The sequence below is a fragment of the Choristoneura fumiferana genome, chromosome 10 (assembly GCF_025370935.1).
Source record: "Choristoneura fumiferana chromosome 10, NRCan_CFum_1, whole genome shotgun sequence".
NCBI classification, from domain to species: domain Eukaryota; kingdom Metazoa; phylum Arthropoda; class Insecta; order Lepidoptera; family Tortricidae; genus Choristoneura; species Choristoneura fumiferana.
In genome coordinates, this window is record NC_133481.1 from 3,411,462 (window position 1) to 3,436,780 (window position 25,319).

At 37.1% G+C, this 25,319-nt stretch overlaps 1 protein-coding gene across 2 annotated transcripts in view; it reads left to right on the forward strand.

Annotated features, from left to right (window-relative positions):
• Positions 1–1,998: 1,998 nt before the first annotated feature.
• LOC141431856 (uncharacterized) overlaps positions 1,999–25,319 on the forward strand; it is a 183,980-nt gene continuing 160,659 nt past the window's right edge. Inside the window, exon 1 of one of the 2 annotated variants that reach the window (XM_074093129.1) lies at positions 1,999–2,162. The gene's annotated coding sequence lies outside the window, so the exon portion shown is untranslated. The remainder of the gene's footprint in view (positions 2,163–25,319) is intronic. The other variant, XM_074093130.1, reaches the window with a different exon arrangement.

Below are 25,319 nucleotides of genomic sequence, written 5' to 3' on the forward strand. Positions count from 1 at the left end.
CTGGTTTCCTAGGATCAGCGGAGCCGTCATATAGTGGCCGTAATAAAGCGGTGAATGACGTTAGTAGAACTGTTGTCTTTCACGGTTTCCTAGAGAGAGGCAATTGACAACGTTTTAGTGACGTCATTCACCGCTGATCCTAGGAAACCAAAGCTTTACTGTCATGTACGTAATGCTATACATCATCGCAGTCTCGTCCCACTGCTGGGCATAGACCTCATCTCAGAAAGAGGTCCGAATTTTGTGACGGAAGATTTTTTTTTTGTGTATGAAAGAACTTTTAAGAAGAAGCTTACTTAACTTCTAACGTTCATATGTGTCTACCTATATAATATAATATAATTATGTTATGTTTTCAATGCAAACCATTTTTCAATCACTTCCTTAATTTGGTACATAAGTATTTACGTAAGTTAGGTTACAATAGATTAATTAATTAGTTACTGCACCCGATTTGAACTACACCTACAAAAATAGAATTATTAATTATAAAATTAGCCATTTCAGAAGCGCAAAAAGTGTTATTAAGTATCGTGGAATCACACCTACGCCAGAGAACCACGAGTTCTCGAACGAAAAAGCTCGTTATCAGATTAAGTTTAGGTAATACTATTTAGCACGAAACTTAATACCTGCTGGACCTTTTGTTGGCTTGCATTTTTTTTTCATGGGGCACTTGACACCAAACTGACCTAGTCCCAAACTAAGCAAAGCTTGTACTATGGATACTAGAAAACGGATAAACATACCTGTATAGATAAATAATAAATACTTCAGTACATATTAAACATCCAAGACCCGAGAACAAACATTCGTATTATTCATACAAATATCTGCCCCGGGACCTCAAGCTTCGCAGTCAGGTTCTCTAACCACTTAGAAATCCGGTCGTCAATTATTATTATCCTAAATACATATTTATAGGATAAGTCAACCAACATCTTGTCATGAAACTGCGTCTTTGTACATATATCTCACTCAATGTCACTTTTTTGTACAATAAAGAGTTTAGGCACATACATATCTGCTAAGTGGGTAAAAATCGTCTTGCAAGATTTGACCAGAAAAAGCAAACATTAGTTAAATAATAGGTTATACTTAAAAAAGTATTATTTACAGCGAATTTCAAACCCAATTTTTAGGCAAATAAACAGATGTTTCAGTGTAAATATTATAGTCACCTATATACTCACTTTTTTTGGTACCGGGGAGATTTCTCGGGTTTACGTAAATCTTGTAAAATAAACTCTGATGATGCCCATGAGTGGAGAATGCTATCGAATGTGTTAAAGTTTAAAATTCAGGCTAATACTACAACTTACGCGGCAAGTACGTGGCGGCTCTAGGTTGGTAACGCATCTGCAATACCCCCGGGTGTTGCAGATGTTTATGGGCGGTGGTGATCTCTTACCATCAGGAGACCCACTTGCTCGTTTTCCAACCAGTAGAATAAAAAAATAAAAAAGTGTCCGTAATTAATCTGCTTCAAGAAGTGAACATGATATTTTCTTACATTGCAATCTCCTGCATTTTCATCATCTACATTCTTGCATCTTAAATTACAAAAATACGAAATTAATAACAATGACGGTTATTGACACAATTTAACAAGGTGCTCCCTGTACGTGAATAACGGATGACGAAACGTACATGTAGTTTTATTATGTTTTTCAAATCCTTCTTCACCTTCTGTCGTAACGTACTACCTAATCCTCATTGCTGAGGGTCGTGACTTCCATAAATCATTTTCCGGACAAACGCTCTTCATTTTAATCTTTGACAGCTTGCATGGCTTCGTGACTTTTTAATCAAAGTGCGCTAAATACAACACACAGGGGCACACATCATTTTTGTGGCAGTTTTGACCTGTCAGAAATTCTCATTTTCCCGCGCCTTTTTTCAGACAAAATGCGAGTCCAAATCGAGCTTCCACAGTAACGCCGTCCTTCAATGAATGGGCGAGAAGCGCAGTCGCCCACGCTCCGCCGAGCGCGCGAACGTAGAACGGACCGCGATGCCCTCAACAAGTGGGGACTATACCACCACATAACTTACGAAAGTATAACTTTAAAAAAAAACAGTGCAAAGTGAAGTGAAACAGTGAGTTAAAAAAGAGTGATGATTTAATTTATTCTGCGCGCGGTTGCATTAGTTATTTACGGGTAATGCATATTAAAGTGAACTTAGAAGCACTCCCGTAAATCTCGTCTCCGTTGGTACCCTAAATTCCATGGGGTTCGCCCGTATTTACTATTTAAACAGTACCACAATTCAAATTATTGCGGTGAACGGTAACAATTTTATTGAGATAAATCGGATGCAGTTTTGGAAGTAGGTCGTGTAGAGTTGCTTAGGAAATGTCCACCTGCACTGAATAACAAATGTAGCGATTTAAACTCAGTTTGCGATAGAAATAAACATTCAATTCGGCAGTAATGTTAGAAGAAACCCCTTTCTTCTAACTTTACTGCCGAATTGATTGTTGAATGTTTTTGCTAAATGTATCGATCATCACTATCGCCTAGTCTAAATACGACACAGAAGTAGTCAGCTTAACTAAACTAGATTTTTTTACCATTTTTAGGGATGAGTTCTAAGGAGGTAGTATTTGTTCAGCGGTGGACGCAGAGCCGTCTTTCACCTATTAGAGGTACTGGGCACAACATGCTGCATGCATTCGGTAAGCCTGATTTTCAGGCGAGAGCTGAGTAGCTATCAGTTATCGTTCGGTAGTGGAGTAGGGACTAGGGATGTAACAAGGCTGATCAAGCCTTGTCGATTGTTAACCTCTTCCATTTCATGTTTTAAGGCTTTTTAAAAAAAAACAGTTCAAATTTCAATTTTCGAATATCCACTGTACTTTCAAATTAAGCACTTTGTTTGTATGTTAAAATTCATCCTACGATCAGCAGCCGTGACGTGCTAAATATTTTTATTATTTTAACATCAACATCTATTCGATCATAATATCATAACAGTTTCATAGTGCAGTTAACTTGTGTTTTATAGCCAGTTTCATCGCACATTTGTATCCTGTTTTACTTAACCCTCTAAGGGATCTTGAAGGCACAATTGTAAGTCCTACAACATTTGTAACCGTTTTAGCTTATTTACAACGTCCCAAATTTATTAGTTTTTATATTAAGTTCTTTTTTTGTATGCATTGTTACAGGTGCCTTCTATCTTACATTAAATAAACCTCTTGAACATCTCCTGTCTTTACCTCTTCATCATCATCTGTCGCTCACATCGTGACAGGGGGCCCCAATCTAATGCGGGGCCCTGGGCACGTGCCCAGTGGGGAAGAAGGGCCTGGGTGGACGTCTTCCGGCTGACGATGATGATGAAAGAGGGGGGACGAGGTATACGAACAACACACACCTAGTATAGTACGAGTCAAAATTAGTCACGACTCTTCGGCCCCCAACAGCAAGTTTCATTCGAAAAAAGTCGTAGTATAGCCGTTCTTTGACTATATGGTCTCTCAAGCAGAGCCATACCATGTAGTGTTGGCAGACAGAATCCTACTCCTATGCAAAATGTACGGAGTGTGGGGTGAATTTTAGATTGCTTACTGACATAATAAATAAAGATTTCCAGACTTATCTTATTCCTAGTGCCAATTTTCAAGCTTTTAGAACATCTGGAAGTACAGTCGAGGAAACTGAATTACGAACCCGGGAACCTCTTCATGTTCAATTTCGATATGATTTCTTTGGCAGATGTATGGGATGTCAACATGACATTAGTAGCACAAAGGTTCCACCCCGGTACGTGATTCAGTTTCCTTGACCGTACTTACCCTATAAGGTTTTGATACCTCTGCAATTTATACAAAAATACGTTTTTGAATGACTGTATCTTTTCATCGCATTGACCTAGATAATAGATGTTTTCATTGCCCCAAGGGATAAATAGCTGACCTAAGTATCTGATGTTAATTTTAACCTCCACGCGTTCCTGAGAAAAAGGGACTCGATAGACGGACGACAAAAATGTGATCCTGTACAGAAACATTATGCTTTATATAGCTATCCTTTATAAGTTATGCAAGGAAACCTAAACACAGATACGTGCCGCACAGAAATAGAGACCTCCAAAAAGTACTCGCAACGTCGTAACTCGACTTGTTGCACTTTTAATTTTCAGTGGCATTCTATAAATCTTTGAAACCCAACTTGCCAACTGGGAACCGACCGTTGAGGCCACATTAATAATTACGAACACTGCCTTATCCCTGATATCAAAAATTCACTTTAGAACAATAACAACGCAAAGGAAACATCACAAGTTTGACCTACGACCTTTCTTTGCTTTATAAGTGTCAAGCAATCTTCAGCATTTGAAATAAGCTGAGAGCGTTTCAGGTTGACACTTCTCCTGGCGTCACGACAAGAGGCATTTATAAAGTGATATAAAAACAAAAAGTTTTTTTTACATTAAGACAAACGTACAAGTGCTCGTCACTGCCACAATAGTCAATTTTAATTGTTAACTTCTCATGCTCTAAAAGTAGGTCAATATAGCCTTACGAGGCGGGAGTAAAGTGAGTACTTTATTCCCCAAGGAGTAAAAGTATTTTTTTTTAATTTACTTCGAGTGACACTTAGATAAACTCAAACAGCCAGTACTTGCTTAGTTTATAGCATAAAACAAGATTGTGTGTGTGTACCATTTTCATGACGAAAATGTTACGTTCTTTGTCTACGTGGTCTTAGTTTCTATGCTTTTTTGGCATAGAAGGTGGCGCCATTCTATTTATTCCAGTTTGTGTATTGACCATTTCGCCGATGCGATTTTGTTATATCTTTGGAACAAATACTTACCGTGAAAACTTTGAAATTGTTGTAGAGCGTAAATCATAAACGATTAAAATAAATTGTTTTTTCTCACATCACAATGTCGTCAAGTGATAGTGAAAATTATGATGTGAGCAAAGAGCAAAAGACATAATTGATAATCTTTTGCCGTCGAAATCTAGAAAGGTTTATTTAAAAACCTATGAAAGTTTGATGGACTGGAGGAATAAGAAACGCATTAAATCTTTCACAGAAATGACTTTTTTTTCTCACAATCGAAGTGAAAAATAGAGTTTTCACCTCAAGAATAAAAGTCAATATAAACCCTCGGATAAATAGTCACCCTCGCTAAAGCTCGGGTGGCTAATCACCTCGGGTATATGTTGGCTTATTCTAGTCCCTCGAATAAAAAATACTATTATGTCATTAGCAACAGGGTGACATCAGATTGTCATCTATTGGGCATGTCGAGCACTCGTTTAACTTACTTGGAATGTTTATTTTTTTCAAACAAATAAAACTGTCATAATAATATATTAAACGCCTGTGACACGAGAAAGAAACACGCTTGTACGGTACAGCACCAGTATCTGACACAACTAAGCATAAAATACGTAATACGACTCTATTTTTACCCTTAGGACGTGTCAGATATTTTTGCGCGCTCCGGTGTAGCAGATATTAATGCAGGTTACTGTACGCACACGTACAGTCACCAGCACCAATATCTGACACAACAAGCGTGCATAAATATCTGATACGACTCTATTTCTAGGGCCGGAAGGACATGTCAGATATTTTTACACGCTCCGCTGTGGCAGATATTAATGCTGGTGACTTCTGAATTATTTTTGTATTTTTTAGTAGATCGCTTGGCACTCGCAATACAGGCAAGAGTCTAGTGGGAATGCCGTCGAAAAGACACATTATAAAAAAAAATTGTTTAATATTCTCTGACTATCTACCTAAAGGACTAATTAGATTTTTGTTAGGAAATTAGCCCATCGTAATTATTGAAAAAATTAAGTTTCTGCCAAGTTCCTTGCGGCGCGTTCTTGGCAATGGTCTTTCGGAAAGCGTTGGTAGTATAGGAAGTGACATGTAAAGGAGCCCTTTTGCGGACTAGTTACAGAATTATGCATTTTGATTTTTGATTTTTTGAATATATTAAATTTAAGAATTTTTCATAAATTTTCCCGCGTATTTCTGACATGAAAGATTCCAGCAACGCATTGAATCGGCAGGTTACATAAACGGGACGTCGTTTTACAAAATGTTTTAAAACGGCTGTGAATTAATGCCAGTCGAGCTCCAGCCTAATTTGAGAGCTTAGTAATGGCACGGCTTGGGAGATAGAAAAGTAATTAGCATTAAGAGAAGTCTCTTCGTTTCATTCTCCGTACAAACGTAGTCCCCGTCTCATTTGAAAACTAGGCAACAGAAATAGATGAAATTTTGTAAGTATGGACTAGACGTGTAATATCAGAATTACAGGAGCTCAAAAGTCGACAAAAAAAAGATGTCAACTTTGCACGAGAATTACAGACTAATAAAGCATCTCAACAAATATCTAAAAAAAAAACCCCGCATGGAAAATAATAATGTATCTTGATTGTAAAATATCATTGATTTCTGTGCTTATACTTTTCGTATAATATGAGGATAACGAAACCCAAAATTCAACCGCCCTAATCTTGAAAAGCCTGCAACCATCTCTATATAAATTACGGACGTCGTTGCGGAAGGCATGGGGGGGACGGCTGCGAGCGCTTATGTCACAAGCGATAAAGACAGCAATATCCCAAACGAATACCTAACGCGGCCGCGCGGCCGGCAGGGAAACTCCTCTTAATGGGATTTGTTTAGGGGCAGATCTAGGAGGGAATTGCATTTGTTTTTTATTCGAAGAAGGTAAACTTGGTTGTTACGATGCTAATACTTTATTTAACCTTGAATCTAAATTTTCCAATGTCATGATATGCTCTTTTAAAAACGACCAACTGGCTCAAAACTTAATAAAAACTGAAAAGGAAAAAGCAAGTCTAGTAATTGGTTAAGTTAAACTTTGTTAAGTACTAACTTAAAGTGCAACAGTAGAAATCCGTTCAAAATCTTAACCAGCTCAATAATCCCCAGTAACGGATCACGTCTGTTTAAGATAATTAACTTGCTTTTTCCTTTTTACTAAAGTTGTGATTTGACTCTGATTCAAAATTTATAATTTATATCTTTTATTTTCTTTCTGATATTGATTTGAGTATTGATTTTAATTTTAATTTATGACACTTTTTGTGCTATTTTACTTTTATATAATTATGAAATTATTCATTAGTTAGTTATTAGTCTGAAATAAATGATTTTAGTTTTTTTTTGTTAGTACGGGTTTCTAATCACAAGCCCATGGGGACCCAGTCATTTAGAAGGCATTCATGAGGCCAAAACCAACATAAAGAAGTCTTTGGTATTACATAATGAGATGGGCGCAACTTATTTTTATAATGTACCTAATGTCTAACAAACTCCCAACATATTACTCGTGAAACGCTTATTTGTCGGCTTATCCGCCCACATAACTTATACGGCTTCTAATAATAAAATCACAACTTTTGATCAAATTAATATTCACAAGAAATAAATTTATGACTGGCTTCATAGAATATTCATGTGTGGGCCCAGATCGAGCCATTGAAAACTAAATATAGACTGAGAATGACTTCTAAAATTTGTTAGATGATACATAGGGCAATACCTACCTGTTATACCTAGTGCCATCCACGAAGACGCGTGATTTTGTCAAAATTAGCCATTAATGACAATGTAATAAGAACCACGGTACGCGTCAACGTGAATGTCTACCTATAACACTGATCTCTATCATATGTACAGGGAACATACTTGTGAATCTTTAGTAGTTACTTTATATAGGTATTTAAAACACTATAACAATATATTAAAAGTACTCTTTCCCTCAAAAATTCAGTCCAGTGAGTTAAAAAAAGGAAAAAAGCAGAGTATACTTAATGCTTAATTTGTAATTAAATAGAAAAAAATATATTGTAGCTTGTTTAAAAAATACTTTTTGTCAATTTTCTTGCGACAAAGAAGAATTTGCTGTAAAGGATTTTTTTCGAAAGTGCAGGTAAAGTTTAAAAAAAAACCGGCCAAATGAGAGTCATGTTCATGTATCGAGAGGTGAGATGTATTAACTGAAAATACTGTATTTGTGATAGTACCTTTGGAAAGGGAATGGGAAATTTCATGCAAATACACGTAACGGTATAAAAATACAATCTACCCACGCTATACCTTGGTACATTGAAAAAGAATAATGTACGTCACCAACTCTGCTGTGGTATACTAATTGACTACCGATTTTATCTTTCACGGAACTGAAAATTATACAATGGGTAATAGAGCTAACTATATGTATTATTAAGCGAAAAACAATACTGAAACCGACCGAGTGTTAACGACGCCTGACCCAGTTCGAAAAACCCAAGGTGCACCAGTAATTTATTAAGGTTTGCTAGAAAAAGGGATGTTCGACGTACATTTCTGGTACATGTACCACTTTTATGGCCCATATCTTCCGTGTACCCTTGTACTGTTGTTTTAGACTAGATACTTTGTTTATTTAATAATAATGTTTATAAAATAATAATGTATACAGGAAATTTAGTTTTTCCGAACCGGTGGTAGATTTTTTTTTGACATTCATAAGTGCTTGTTATAGCCTAAATTGAATAAAGATATTTTGACTTTGACTGACTTTGAAAATGTATTCGTGAGCGATTCTTGTATGAGTATTTATTTGTTTAGTAAGGGGATTTTTGGAAACGGCGCTCTCGCAAATTCGATGAAATTCGCGGATCGGCAAACGTAGCAACGAGATGGACGGATGACCTGGTTAAAGCTGCCGGTTTGCAGTGTATGCAAGACGCTGCCAACCGAGGCAACTGGAAGTCTATGTGGTAGGCCTATGACCAACAGAGGACGTCCTACGGCTGAGATGATGATGACGAATAAAAAAAAATTGGTACTTTTTTATCAAACATTTCATTTAATTTCTACTCTTACATCTGCGCTTGTTAAAATCCGCAAACTAACACCTATAATTTCTGTGAACTAATTACAAAGAGAAAATATTTGACTATTTAAGTATCAAAATCTAGGTCCTGAGCGGTATCTGTACCAAACAAACTTGCACCGTTTTTCACTTCCCTCGTTAGCACGGTCCGGTTCCGGGGAAGCGCCGGAACGGGAGAGAAAGAGGTGCGGTCCCCGCTAACGAAGCCGGAACAAAAAGAATAACCGACACCAATTTGTTTAAAACGTGACAGTGACACTGCTTGCTCTAGCGACATTAGAGCTACTGCTTGCCGTGTGATGAGTATGAAGAAGATAGATTCGTTCAAACTTATGGTTTCTAGTTTTCACCTACAAGAAACAATTAGTAATTTATGTTTTCCTTGATTGCAAACTTTTTCTTAAAAAAAAGGAATAAAATGAACGTCTGCGTCCATGATTGGTAAATAAACAAAAATTTATTATATACTGTAGTATTTAAATAACAATCAAATTTAATTATGTGAGATAATAGCAACTGTGCCCAAGGTTCCTATAAAATAATGGAAGCCTTTGACTCCAGGACTAGCTAGCTAATTCTAATCTTATCTTATTAATTTCAATAAAATTTGATTTGGGCAGAAATTAAGTATAATAAGTAAAAATGTACTTTTTGAGCTGAATTTGGAAATACATTTTAATATGCACGGAGAGGACGAGGATAATCTTATAGCTGTTTTGGAAATATTTTTAAACTGAATATTTTATTTCTGCTAGCCTCCTAGTTTTTTATACATAACTGCGTTTAAAACACTATGCAACACTATAAGCACTTTTAAAACACTATAGGCACTTTAATAGCTGTGTAAAGATTGCATAAGCGCTTTTAAAGCTAAAGCTTACTAAAACTGGCTATATACAAACACTGCAGGTAGCAAGATACGCGCATCAAAAAAGTCTTGGGATTCTCAATACCCTTAGACAAATTTCATGTTTTGACTTAGTAGTAATACCTATGCCTATATCGAAATGTCTTGGAATAGAAAATATCCCTATACTTAGGCAGTTTTGATGAATGTATTTAATTCCGTCATATTGAACTCTTTTACCTTGACACTGTTTTATTACTTCAACTACTAGAATATCGTCTAACTACAACCTACTTACTTTGCTATACCGCAACCATAATACGTGGAAGCAGCAAGGCAATTACCTACATAATTAAATTTTGACCCTGATACAAAATTAGAACTAGTTTCTAAACAATATAATTAAAGCATGAACTAAGTTGTTGAGATTAGTGGGATTAAATTTAAAATCGACATACTTTCTTGAAATTACATCACAAACACAATATCCATACAAGCCGCAAATACGCTTAATTTTAACAAACCATTTAATAGATTATTATTGTTCAACATTAACTGAGCTTGAAACACAAATTTTGTACCGCGTTCAAAATTTTACCCTGTAGGTAGAACTCTTATACAAAGAGCCATCATTTTAGCTGTCGTGTTCTCGCAATGGTCTATATTTTTAAAACAGTATACGTATGAAAAACGTGCAAAATATCTGTTATCAGCTATCGCAGCAGCACTATATCTCCCAACTTCAGTAAAGCGCCCAGACACCAAACAACTTGTTCTGCTTACAATACGTAATAAAAGCTGGTTGAAACATGAGAGGACATTCATCCTGTAGTTGCGGGCGATATGTATCTATTAAAGGTGGATGGAAGGCTAAAGTCACAAGCAAAGTGCGCGCGCTTGAGCTTATTGCAGCTTACATGTCGTATAACAGCATAAATAAAACATTATTATACAACAATGAGTTTTTATACAGGTTTTTATACAGCCATGAAATAATTTTTGACATATCTAAGATAAAAAAATATCAATGTGCCGTCAATTTAGTATTGTATTGCATACATTGAAAATTACATTTAACTTGTAGAAAAAAAATGAAAGTGACAGTGGTCATATTTTTAAAAAGTATCAGAACAAAAGTAGCTCTGTTATGGGACTATAATCGAACTCAAGAGTTCAGGTTCTAGTCTCTGAACATGGGGCTTTAAATCTTGATTTATGTTCAGAGACCCCCTGTATACTTGCGTCAGAATATACAAGGTGTACCTAAATCAATAGAGTGAAAACTTTAAACACCTCAACTTTTTTTATTCTAAATTAGAATAAAGGGTACCAATGGGTGACATTTTCGTACCTATTTAGTACCTTTACTATTTAGTGTCAAGTGTCAAAAAAATTACGGACTCATGATGGGTATTGAAACGAATAGCGAGAGCACCGTAAATACGAACTTTTGCGATAAAATACGATGGAAAATCATTACGCACTTACATCTTGTACGGTCAAGGACTTTAATTCATTGGCCACCATGGAACCATTTCACAGTAAACGTCATAGTGACATCGCAATAATTAACAAGGAAAATCGTTATGACTTTTCCTTTGAAAAGGTTCCATGATGGCCAATGAATAAGTCCTTGACCGTAGTTCCATCATCATTCGCGTCCCACTGCAGGGCACAGGCCTAGAATGAGAGAGCTTGGGCCATAGTTCCCACGCTGCGGACTTGAATTGCAGGTTTGTGCACCTCACGATACCGCAAAGCTCGTGGTAAATTTCAAATGCAACTCCGCACATGAATTTCGAAAAACTCAGAGGTGTTTGAGTTACACTCCTTACCAGAGACTTGCTACGATTCTGGCATACAACTCTCGCTTCCTCTACATTCATCAATCTTTTCATGCATGCACGTCGGTTTAGAGTACTCCTGACCCGACCTTTCTTCAGAACGTCCTCGATTTGATCGTGGTACGTAGAGCGTTTGAGCGTGGTTTGGTGGTGGTATACTGTATGATTTGAAAAAATGTCTTTCTGTCAAGTTTCTTGCGGCGCATTCTTCTTGGCAATGATGGTCTTTCCGAAAGCGCTGGTAGTTTAAAAAAATGACGTGTAAAAGTGCCCATTGCGGCCTAAGCTATTTTCTGAAATATGATTTGAATTTTGACATGCACGATTTTTAATCGGATCAAAACCGGGCTTAACGGTGTGCGTTTATTTATCCGCATGTATATCCATTTATATACTCCTCTGTCAGGGTTCTCCCGTCGTACGTGGAACCATTACCACGCGCCGCGTAAAATACGACATCAATGTGGGAGTTACGACGCCGACCTTTCTATTGCCCATATAATGCTGGTCGCGATAAATTGAAATTGGCATTCATCACCCACGCACTGATTGTACTTTTTATTGGACAAACCCGAGTCGTAAATAGCTGATTATGGCCGCATTCAAAGACAAACTCGGATCAACTATTTTGTACAACGGAACATAATGAATAAACTATTATTATTATAATATTTTAAACTTGCTTTTCTGCTACTAAATCAAGCAGCAGTAGCGGTCGTTGTACAATAAGATAAATAAATAAATATCACGGGACAATTCACACCAATTGACCTAGTCCCAAAGTAAGCTTAGCAAAGCTTGTGTTATGGGTACTAAGCAACGGATAAATATAATTATGTAGATAGATACATACTTAAATACATAGTAAACACCCAAGACCCGAGAACAAACGTTCGTATTTTTCATACAAATATCTGCCCCGACACGGGAATCGAAGCCATCTGGTCGTCTACAACAACAATGACAATGGACAATGGACAATGTAATACATTCGTCGTACTGACGAGGCTGTCTCAATTCTGCAGCACATCGGGTATGTTCGCGGAGGCTAGAATGGACTGCTGCTTTTTATGCCACCAAGAGAAAGCGCTGCACATCCCTGGTGAAGGACGCGGGCCAGCTCCAACCACATCCTTATTACTTTGGCGTTTTCGTTTATATATTAAATAAAACCTAATAGAGATATGTATAACGTTTTAAACTTTCGTGATTCTCACTCATAGTCAAAATACCATAAACAGGACTTAACACGCTATCTGTACACGAGTAATATTTACCTCGACGTTTCGGCAACGTTACAGTTGCCGTGGTCACGAGTAGACTGAAGTGTGGGGTGTCAAGTCTGCCTAGCAGCGCGAGTTCTTCGAACTACCCGCACTTGATCACTAATAGTACCGGCACTCGCATCACGAACTACCCGCACTTGGTCACTTTTATTAGTCACCCTATCACACCTATCTATCTATCTGTCAAATAGCGTGATAAGTCCCGTTTATGGTATTTTGACTAAGAGATATGTATATCCAACTAATACATAATTAGTTTTAATAACCTTGAATCATCAAAAACTGTTAAGTGTTAGGAACGTGATACATAAAAGCTTACAAAAACAATACCACTCTTTGCAATCGGTTAAAAAACACATACTTCTGAAAAATAAAGTCACGCTGAAGACTGTTATGCACATCCTGTAAAAAACAATGACTACAAACTCGCAAACCCTCTTTCACTTCTTAAAAAAGGAATATGCATTACGGGAATGGGAAATAAAAATCTTTTTTGCAAACTTGTTAGCAGAACGTTGCAAGTTTTCAGATATCTCCGACGGAAGGACAGGTAAGCGGATGCTAATAACATTTTCATTTCCTGAGGTACCCTAGAAATTAAATTTTAAAGTTATTGTCGCTGTAAAAAGTGTCGTAGAACTTTTGTATAAATCGTTGCTCCAATCTCCATATTTGTGTTCGTAGAGCGCTACGGTAACTCTGTTTCGTAGACCTTCGTAGCGGTGCTACGGTTGGTTCGTGTATTTTAGTGTGCATTATTATTTACGTATACGTTTTTACATGAGTGATTCAGTTAACACTGTGCATTTTAACTTAGTCCTTGGGTTTTTTTTGGCCATGAACTATCTCAAATGCCAAAAGACTGTGGCAAATGACTGACCAGAAACCAGTAAGCCGAGAAGTTCTGACAAGGAAGTGGCGATGGATAGGACACACGCTTCGAGGGTTGAATAATCACCTGCCCAAGCAGGGTCTCCGTTTTAAATCTACTGGCAGAAGACAGTCAGGATGTCCTTGGACCATGTGGAGGCGATCAGCTGAGAAAGAGGATGGTTCTGACTAAATTATAGTGGTTAGTTTGTTAGTGCGGGCGTGTAAACAAAATAAATTAACATTTAAATCGTATTTAATACCTTATAACCGTACCATGTAAATATCGAGCATGCCACAGTGTTGCGGAGTCCCATTTTGTTCAAAAAAAGGGAGGACAAAGGTTTCCGAAAGACAAAACTGTCTCAAGACACAGACATTCATTGCCCCGTAACGCATATTTGCCATAATTAATTTCAGGTATTGCAAAATATTCACAAAAATATTCTAATTATAAATAAACCTGCGTAGCTGAAAAACAGTGGCATTTGACATTTCGGAGACCTCTCGCTACACTAGCGCCTCTAGCGGCGAATTCATACGCGAGAGCCCTCATTGGTCTCGGCCTGTATCGGCTGGGAAGAGCTGGAAGAAGCCGCGCAAGATCGAGCCAAATGGAAAACTCTTACGAGCCCTGTGTCCCTAGTACTAATAACAGGATCACGTCATCTGTTAACTTAGCTGAAAAACAAAGACAATTTAACACAAATTAAATGGGCTGGTTTTCTAAAAAAAACTCATTAATTCTTCAGTTAGATTATCAAAAAATATTGAATAATTGATTGAATCAGGCGTTACTTTGCGGAGATCGATATCAGAATGAACTAAAACAATTATTCTGCTCACCCGCGACCTTATGATAGCTAGGTTTATGCAAAAAATGTGTCCAACATCTGGTAGCATGGTGAACGGTGGTGTTGCTCTGAAGATGAGCTGTGGTTGAGTTCTTAACACGTCTGTGTAGTGTGGTGGTGGTGATGGATGGGTCAATTCAACTGCCGGATCGAATGTTTACGCATGCGAAGCCGCGGGTACACATTAGTAAATAAATAATTATATTTCAAATGATTACCTTTGAAGCAGTTTAACCGTTGCTTTACCAGCCACATGAGTATAAAACATGTTTTTATACTAATGACATTTTGATAGGTCTCGCGTTCTCGGTTCCAGTAACTCCGAAAGCACACTGTTCGTTCGCGTGGAAGTGTAATGGAGTATTTGTATGTTAATCCTTTTGCAATATGGCGGATATGGTTTTTACTGTATGTCAAAGCGGGCCACAACAATTAAAAATGCTCGGTTAACGAGCTGCCATACATATATTAACATTGATTTGAAATCAAGTGATGCGATGTTTTCTTGGGTGGTTTTTGCGGTATTCTAGTGTAAAGCATTAATATTATAGTTAACAGCGCTGATGTCAATGAACTAATTTATACCTACTAACACATAATTAACCCCCGACGCAAAAAGAGGGGTGTTATATAATAAATAAGTCCATTTTGTCTACTTCTAAGCTTATTTGTTTATCTGTAGAGGTTAATCTCAGAAGCTGTTAAATTATACAGGGAGGGTGGAAAATTTAGATTGGTCGGTACGGGCAAGTCTAAAACTATAATATATTCTTAGGCACTATGTCAAACGTATTGTTATGGAAAAAAATATAGGGTAGCTTAGGCTGTCCCAGAAACTTGAAAATTCATATGAAGGTATAGTTCTTATAGCACAATCAATAAGAAAAGTCTTAAAATCATAATTTTTCTTGTCTTACTGTCTATTTATCTCAAGAAACTATCTAAAATAACCCCACACTCGCTGCGTACATTTTGCTTAGGAGAGGGGCTTTGCTAACACTGGATATTCTTAAATACCTAAAAACTTGTACGGAGCCCCGGTACGTGAGTCCGGCTCGCACCTGGCTGTTTATTTTTGTCTGTGTCATTATGTCTATGTGGTCAATGTTAAAAATATCTCTATAGTTTTAATTAGGCCATCTGACCTTACTACTGAATCTAAAAAGTACCCTAACTGAACCTAACGGCCATTCTCATTCATCTGTGCACAATTTAATAACCGTGCCGCCTTTTCCCCACTATCATCATCATCATCTATACTAATAATTTAATGAACTACTAAGATCGAAATATTTTTTATCGCCTTTTCCCCACTATCATCATCATCATCAGCCTATAGTCCACTACAAAGCATATATTTTCCCACTAGTGACACGATAATTAGGCTCGAGTACAGATAAATCGTTTTCCCAGATGTGCACTTAGTCTCATTACCGTATCGCTTTTGCATGGAAAAAAAGTTAAAAACCATAATTAGACGGGTGCACTGCACAGAAGAATGAGAATGGCCGCTAACAGCGATCTACCATCAAAACTAATAACTTAATGAACTACTGAGTAAGATCGAAATATTTTTTATCCAAAATCACCATCAGCAAACATGCTTAGTACTTACCGAAACTTCTCACAGTCCACCATTCCTCAAAGTTTGTTCACCTTCATAATGATAATAAAAATAATACTATACCAAACTAATTCACGTACTAGTTTACCTAGTACATGTGCCGGCAACGCCTCGCCGCTTGGTCACGCGATGTATATATAACCGTAAATATACGACATGTGTTAAAACTAGAACTCACTCAAGCTTTGACGATGATAATATTAAAATCGAGGACATTGCAGGTGGTAGGACCTTGTGCAAGGTCCGCCCGGATTGCTAGCACCATTTTGTTCGCTAATCCTGCCGTGAAGCAGCAGTGCTTGCACTGTTGTGTTTCGGCGTGGAGCTAGACAGCCGGTGAAATTACTGGCACTTGAGGTATCCCATCTTAGGCCTCTAGGTTGGCAACGCACCTGCAATCCCCCTGGTGTTGCAGGTGTCTATGGGCGGTGGTGATCTCTTATCATCAGGAGACCCACTTGCTCGTTTGCCATCCAGTTGAATAATAAAAAAAAAACTTGGGATTTGAGGACCTGGGTTCGACTCCCAGCGCTGGTCTCTTTTTCTGGTTTTTCTGTGCATCTATGTTTCAGTTTGTATTTTCGATTAAAATCGACGTCTTTAGAATTACTCCCTGTTTTAAATCATTCAAATTTGACATATCTACAGTAAAGGTTGACTAGGAGAGATCCCTTAAAGGGACAACTTCACCTTTGTACATGTATCTCAAAAGTTGTCAATTGTATTTTGTTTCTTCTCTTTTAGTACAATAAAGAGTTTACATACATACATACTAATCATATATTCAGAGTGAAAATCATAATCAACAAGTTTATTCTGGTTCAAAGGACTCTTTTACATACATGTCACTCTTTTCAAGCATGCGCTACCAGAAAGTTGGCAGAAAATCGTTCTTTCAGAATAAAAATTATTTTACAATTCTTTTACTATTAGAAAAATAAAAATTAAACAGGAATGTAGAGTAGGTACAAAAGGTACAGAAGCAGGTAATTTAAAATTTTAATTAACTAATAATATCAAGTTGACTATTAACTGTTGAAGAGTTCCGCCCTACTGAAACGATCCTGGTCGCACCTCCAAAATCTTGCTACTAGGTTATTGTATTGTAATTATTGTATTAAGCTTACATGAAATCCTGTGTAAATATAAGAAAAGTAAAAAAAAACGCAAATTACAATACTATTTAATGCAAATTATTTGAAGACTTGAAGATTATTTTTCAAATTATATCCTCTTATGACGTTTGAGAGCTGTAGGCGCCTAAATAAGCCAAAAACATTTCCTGACGGAAAAGAACTAGTCGCTTTTATCTGGGTGAATATCATATCGTCATTCATCCCACGCTTATCACAACGGAAGGACAAGTCACAAGAATTTTAATCGCGCTACTTTTAGCATCGGTATTGCCTCTAGTCAGCGTGGGTATCAGCTCCCGCAGCGTGGGGCCCGGGGCGGAAGAAAAAAAAATAGAAATAGAAATCATTTATTCGTGACAAAGTAACGTAGCATAACAAAAAGGTATGCTATAGGGTAGGTATGGTATGTGGTGTGGTGGTGATAGGTATGTAGGTTATGCCGCCCTCTTGTTTAGGTTTTAAAAAACCATAGACACCAAAAGATGTCAATACATTATTGTACCATTCAATTATAGAAAGGGGATTCCCCGATTTCACAGTATAGGTAATGGAAAATTTCGTGCTAATTCTAAACAGTCCGAATAGTAGGTGCGAAAATATTGTGAAATATATTATTATCTAGATATACTCGTATATTCAGTCAAAATACCACAAACAGGACGGTAAAATACACGAGATATATTTACCTCGACGTTTTGAGCACATTACAATGGCCGTGGTCACGAGTAGACTGAAGAGTGAAGTGTCAAGTCTGCCTGGAACAAGGAAAAAACGCCGCAAAACGCTGAATATTTATCCATTATGAATCACGTAAGAAAATATGTTTTTAATGTTTTCAAGTGATATAATCGTCTCTTTCGGCCAGCAATAAAGAGCAGCGTAAACGAAGCCCACTTTGCCCAGAGCAGGTTTACGAGCGAACAAGTTTTTACAGTTTCCCGAAAGAAGAACAATAAGCGGAATTGGCTCGTCCCAACTTTGGTTCCGCAGGAACATCGATTGAGCAAACCAGAGGCAGTATTGCCTAACGATAAGGACACTCGCGATCGCTATTAAATGACAGTTTTTGTATGCGAAATCTGTCATTTGATTGCGATCGCGAGCATCAGAAGCGTGGAATCATAATCGCTGTCACCACTTCTTTCTCTCACAGGGGATAGGATACGGGTAGAAAGAGATGGGTGAATGCGATGTGCAAGCGCCCGTGCGGTAGACAATCATCCCAGCCTATGTATAAACGTCCCACTGCTGGGCTCAGGCCTCCTCTCAGGATAAGAGGGCTTGGGCCATAGTGCGAATTGGCAACTTCACATACTTGAATTGCGAACAATGTTTTCCTTCACCGTAAAACTCGTGGTAAATTTGGAATGTAATTTCGCTAAAAAATTCCCACGATCCGCCATAAGCCAAACTACTCGGCCACCACGGCTTTTTTTTTGTTGAGTGATTACGGCCAAATGATAGCCTGTCAAGTCAAATGAGTGATTTCAAGAATTCTCCAACTGATTATGATGAGCAAAGTCGTTGGATAAAGATGTCATCGTGCTTGTATGTACTGTATTGTTTTCGGAAATCGGCCAGACAGAATCACAAGTACTATAAAGGTTGACTAGATAAATAAAATAAATAAATAAATATCAAGGGACAATTCACACCAATTGACCTAGTCCCAAAGTAAGCTTAGAAAAGCTTGTGTTATGGGTACTAAGCAAGGATAAATATAATTATAGATAGATACTTAAATACATATTACACCCAAGCCGAGAAAAACATTCGATTTTTCATACAAATATCTGCCCCGACACGGGAATCGAACCCGGACCTCAAGCTTCGTAGTCAGGTTCTCTAACCACTAGCCCATCTGGGTGTTTAATCTTAAATATACGAGTTCGTCTTTGTACATGTATCTCAACGTTTGTTAATTGTATTTGTCTCTTTATATTTGTGCAATAAAGTTTTACATACATACGAGTATACGAGTACAATGAAATGACATTATTTAGGTACAGACAGAGAAAGCGCGTACCAGGAAACCTTTGTGCTACTGTTACCATATTGACATTCCATACATCTACCATAGTAATCATAGTGAAATTGACATTTATTACGTAATTATTGAATAAAGACATTAAAAACGTAAAATAGATGGCCCTAACCGGGCCCTAATAAGCTGCGTGTTTCGATGCTATTTCTCGACCTAAAGTTTTCAACCGCAACCGCATAACGAAGAGTTTTGAAGTATTCCGATTAACATTTATAATATCTCCGGATATTTTATTTGGAAATTCCTAAAATATTCAACCAATAGTAACCAGGGTGTCTTCAAACTCTTCTGAAATACTTCAGAATGTAATAACATAGAGAAAAGCACCAAGAGCAAGAGCAAGTCACCGTCATAGCTCTTAGAACATGCAAGTTGAAATGCTGCCACAGAGGGCGCGCCACATCGCTCGAAGTACAGATAACCGTTGGAAGGCAACCGATGGTTACAGATCTACCCACTTCTCCGCATGAACTCGATTACGTAGGCAAACTTACTATTCCATCTTTATACTACTAGTTGGCAATCCAAAATTAGTTCTAACTTAACAGCCGCTTGCCCCAGTTTCTTAAATAAACACGTTCTTACTAATATTAAAACGAGCAATTCTTGTACTTTACATATCTCATAGAATCTCGGAAACGGCTCCAACGATTTCGGTGATATTTGGTATGTAGGCGTTTTCGGCGATGACAAATCGATCTATAGCTTGGTCTTATCTCTGGGAAAACGCTTTTTATCGAGTTTTAGCCCGAACAAAGCTCGGTCGCTCAGGTACTATTATAAATGCGAAAGTTCATAAGTATATGTGTGTTTTACTCTTTCACGCTAAAACGGCTTGACAGATTTGGATGAAATTTGGTATGTAGTTAAGTGAATATTTTGAATAACATATACATACACTACTTTTTATCCCGATATTCCCGCGGGATCGGGATAAAATCTCGTTATTGCAACCGCGGGGATTAATGACATACACGCTTTACGCGGGTGTTTTTATACAACGTTAATGCAATCTAGTTCGTAATTTTAGGGAATTCCCACGGGAATTCAATAAAATCACGGAATTTCAATTCATCGGTTGGTTCTAATGGCTTAATGCCATGTGGAAACACTAGTATGTTCTATCTAAACTCATGAATAGTTTTTAGCATTACTGGGCAGCTACTGTACGGACAAATCCTTTTGTTCAAATCTTACAATGGAATAAAAGTTTCTAGTGTTTGTCTGTGACAGGCTAACTCTAAGGCTAAGAGCGAGCTTTTGTTCAGTTTCATACGAATCCGGCCCACGCGCGAAATAAATAAGGCTGAATAACTGTACAATAGGGAATATACTGAATTTTCACCGTCACAGGCGGGCTACTCCGAAACTCGAAACTCGAAGTTCGTGTCATGCGATCCTCGCTCTCGTATCAAACAGTGTAAGTGTCAGAGGACCCACGACACGAACTTCGAGTTTCGAGTTTCGGAGTAGCCCCAGCTGTGCAACACTAGCACAAAACCGTAAACAGTTCTGTTTTTTGAGTATATATTTAATGCCATAATATCGGGTGTAATGTTTGTCATAAAAACGATTTGCGAATTTTCATTTCTCATAACACAAACATCAGAATTTCAATCTGTCGAAATACTGAGAACTTATAAAAACAATATGCATATAAACAAATTGCCGAATTTCTCAAATCATATTATTCAATTAGCATAATTGTCTTATGCATATTAAACTACTGTATAATAGTCATGCAGCATAATTAATCAAAGTTCATAATAATCAATTTTTATACAAACATCGAGGATAATGATCGAAAAGTATAAAAGACCTGGCAAAAATCTAACAGCAAAGATCATTTGTGAAGCAATTTTATCCGGGCTGCTATAAAAAACCTAACATTAGCCTTCTGAACCTAACCTATCCGAGTCGCTTCTGCTCCGAACCGTCTTGCTCGCTCGCAGAAATTAAATGTTTTTTTTTTGCACTTGACACACATGATGTTATACCGTCTAATCATTAATCTAAATAAAATAAATGTTGTTATATATTTTAATAATTATATGATTAACCGATTATTCAAAATGAAATTATTGAATAAAGCATTATAGCAATTGTTGTTATGACTAATGAATGATATAATTTTTAAAGCTTATACTCGGTAATAATATGAAATCCGTTTTTATGCTTAATGAATTTTTTAATTAATGAAATTATGCTAAAAGTTTGTATGACGATTGAACGGCACCCCATAATATCGTATTATTTCAAATTTTTTTTTGGATATATCATGTTATTTTGTTAATAATAAATATTATTTTCTATAGGGTCTAATACTCTTTGGTCATGATCTGTCATGGCGACAAAATATAAAGAAAACTGACGTTGTCATGGGTTTGCGCTAGTGTCGCCGTACAACGGCAAAACCTACTAGACACTGGCAAAATTGTCCTCCAATGGACAGCGCCATGTTTCTCTAAAAAACTACAAAAATCATTTAATTTGTTTGGAATAAGGCGCGATCGCAATCAAATGACAGATTTACCATACAATTGACATTTGATTGCGATCGCAAGCCTCAGAAACGTTAGACAATACGGCCTCTGTGTTTTAATTTTTTGCTCGAATTACAGGGCCCACCCGGTATAAGACCTGCAAATTGGAAATACTTAAATTGTCATTCGACCAGAGGCCGTATTGCCTATCGTTTCTGAGGCTTGCGATAAGAATCATAATAATATCACAGATTTCGCATACATTCGATGCGGTTTTATTTACAAACCCCGGCTCGCATCTCTAAGTTTTTCTAAATTCATGTGCGAAATTACATATGAAATTGACCACGAGCTTTACTATGAAGGAAGACATCATGAGGAAACCTGCACGAACCTGTGAAGCAATTCAATGGTGTGTGTGAAGTTCCCAATCCGCACGGGGCCCGCGTACGTACTACGGCCCAAGCCCTCTCATTCTGAGAGGAGGCCTGTGCCCTGGTAGGTCGTATATAGGCTGGGATGATGATGATGATGATGAATGAAAATATGGCTGTTGGAGTCTTTACTAACTACCTTTTAAGTTTGCAATTGTAATAAAAATAGACGTTGTAGATTGTCCTCAACTTTTGAGAAAGATTGGCTTTAGTTACTCTTTATTCTAACTCTCGTTTTGCCAATTTTCTTACCTACATAAAAACTTTATGCTAAATTGAAACTTAAAATACCATAGTGCTTCGTTGAATAGCGAAAGCAATTCGTTGAGAGAGATAGCTGCCAGCCCTTTGGTCTCCAGTAGTGCCGACGAGGTGCTTTTGACAGCAACGAAATTGGGTACCTTAAGTTTGCTAGGGTGGTCCATATTATATTTTATCTACATGCATATCATAACTTCGCCTATTATATGTTCAGAAACGACTATCAAATGGCCTTTATTAAGAAACCTGGTATCTGCGGGTGCATCTTAATGTTTACATTAAAGTATCGGTAATACTTTTTTAACAATGCATATCTGTACATATTGTAGAAAACTTATGACATGCATGTAGATAATAATTATTATTCAAAGTCAAAGTCAAGTCAAAGTCAAAGTCAAAGTCAAAGTCAAAGTCAAAGTCAAAGTCAAAGTCAAAGTCAAAGTCAAAGTCAAAATACAGGCCATATCTGAACATATTATAGAAAACTTATGATATGCATGTAGATAAAGTTATGTATGCGGCTATACATAATTAGGCATTAAAACACTCGTGTGATCTTATTATGAAACTCGCCTTCGGCTCGTTTCATAAAACCACACTCGTACTTTAATGCCTCTCATTATGCACCAGCCACGTAATAACTATTGTATGATAGGAGACTTATAATGTAGCTCACTTCTCTAGACAGTTTTCTTTTTACTTGCCGTTTTTTCACAACTGACAGCTGTCAATACGACCTTTTTTTTAAATCAAGCAGACCAAGGCACAAAACGTATTAATCTCACCAAACGTGCGGTTTCCCAAAATAAAGTTTCATTTTATTTTTGCAAAAAAGGCAAGTAAAAAAAAAACTATCTACAGAAGTGAGCTACATTATATCTCTACTATTGATAAAAAATATAACATGGACCATCCTAGAAAATTTAAGGAATTTGGTTAAAATACGAGGTGTCGCATCAAAATTTTCATTAACTTCCGCCGCTTCACGAATGTAGTAGCTATATACCCGAATACATTAGGCGAGGCCTAACGTAAGCAACTACCTAATAAATTCTCCTTCTTCCGTAAAAAATACTTATCAGTTTACTCGCTATATTTCAGCATAGGCAGCCAAGGGTTTCTGTAGGCGTTTTTATTAGCCGTAAAATGTTCATAAACAGACTTGTTACTGCAAAATATGTTCACACTTTAACACTAATATATAAATTTTATCTTGCTGAGGTCGAGGGGCTGTTAAAATTCTTTGTGTTGCTTTATCAGCTGCACGTTAAAATTTGCTTAAATCTGAATAAATATTATACAAAACAATTAATCTTTATTGAACAACCAATAATTAGTGACACATATAACCTAACCTCACATATAATACGCCCTCCCAGCCAAAGAAATATAGCTAATTTTGTAGAATCTCTAAATTCACTTCTTGTTAAATACTCAACTTACCAGAATATCATTCTAGCTGGGGACTTAAATATTGATATTACTGAATGTAGCTCAGACACACGAGCTCCGACCTATCTAAATCTAATTGTTTCGCATGGCCTCCTACCAGCCCACAACCTTCCAACTCGTAGCAAAACCTGTCTTGACCACATAATGCTCAAGACTAAGCAAACTGCTCATTGCTGTGTCGTGAACTCGTCTATTACTGACCATGAATGTGTCATCTTGTTTCTACACAGTGTATCATGCAATAAACGGGGTAAATCAGTAATTCAGCGAACTGATGACATAAAAATGGATCAGGATATGCAAAAATTAGACCTAAAACCAATATTGAACATGCAGGATGTAAACGCCGCGACCTGTTACCTAGTTAATTCATTGACTAAGATTATTGAAACTAATACCAGAGTAGTAAATATTTCAAATCGGAAAAGAATTAAAAAGCCATGGATCTCACCAGGTTTGCTTAAATGCATAAGAAATCGCGATAACTTACATAAAAATTGAAAATAACGCCAGATAACGAAATATTAAAGGCGACTTACAGAAGATATCGAAATTTTTGTAATTCGCTATTAAAAAAACTTAAAAGAGAATATGAAAAAAGTGAGATAAGTAAAGCAGGGTCAAATCTTAAAAAGCTTTGGGAGACCATCAAAGATATCACTTACACCTCAAAGCAAAAAGACATACCTTTTGAACTAATCGCTACAGCCAACCCGCTAACTTCGATAAATAAGGTGAACAGTTTTTTTGCAAATGTCGGTAAATCTCTCGCTGAAAAAATCCCAAATAGGTTGACTGACGTACCTAATAGCACTGAAGCTCAAAAATGCCCTTTTTCCATGGGAATGCTCCCCGTCGATGAAAATGAAATTGACATTGTTATACGTAACCTGCGATCGGACTGTGCCGTGGGATGGGATAAAATCTCTGGACAGTTTATTAAAAAATACAAAAACTTCCTTATTCCATCTATTACTCATGTATGCAATCTAGCATTGTCAAGTGGAGTTTTTCCGCGACTTTTTAAAAAAGCTCAAATAGTTCCGGTTCATAAGAAGGGTGACCGAGACTGTGTCAATAACTATAGGCCTATTTCCATTCTTCCCGCGCTCTCTAAAATATTAGAACGCATCATGAATTCCCGACTAGTTAATTATCTGCAAAACAATAACTTAGTCTCACCTTCTCAATTTGGCTTTAGAGCAGGCAAATCAACCTCAGACGCTGTACATCAGTTGACTGACCATATAGTAAACAACCTAGATAAGAAACAAAAATCTATAGCTATATTTTTGGAT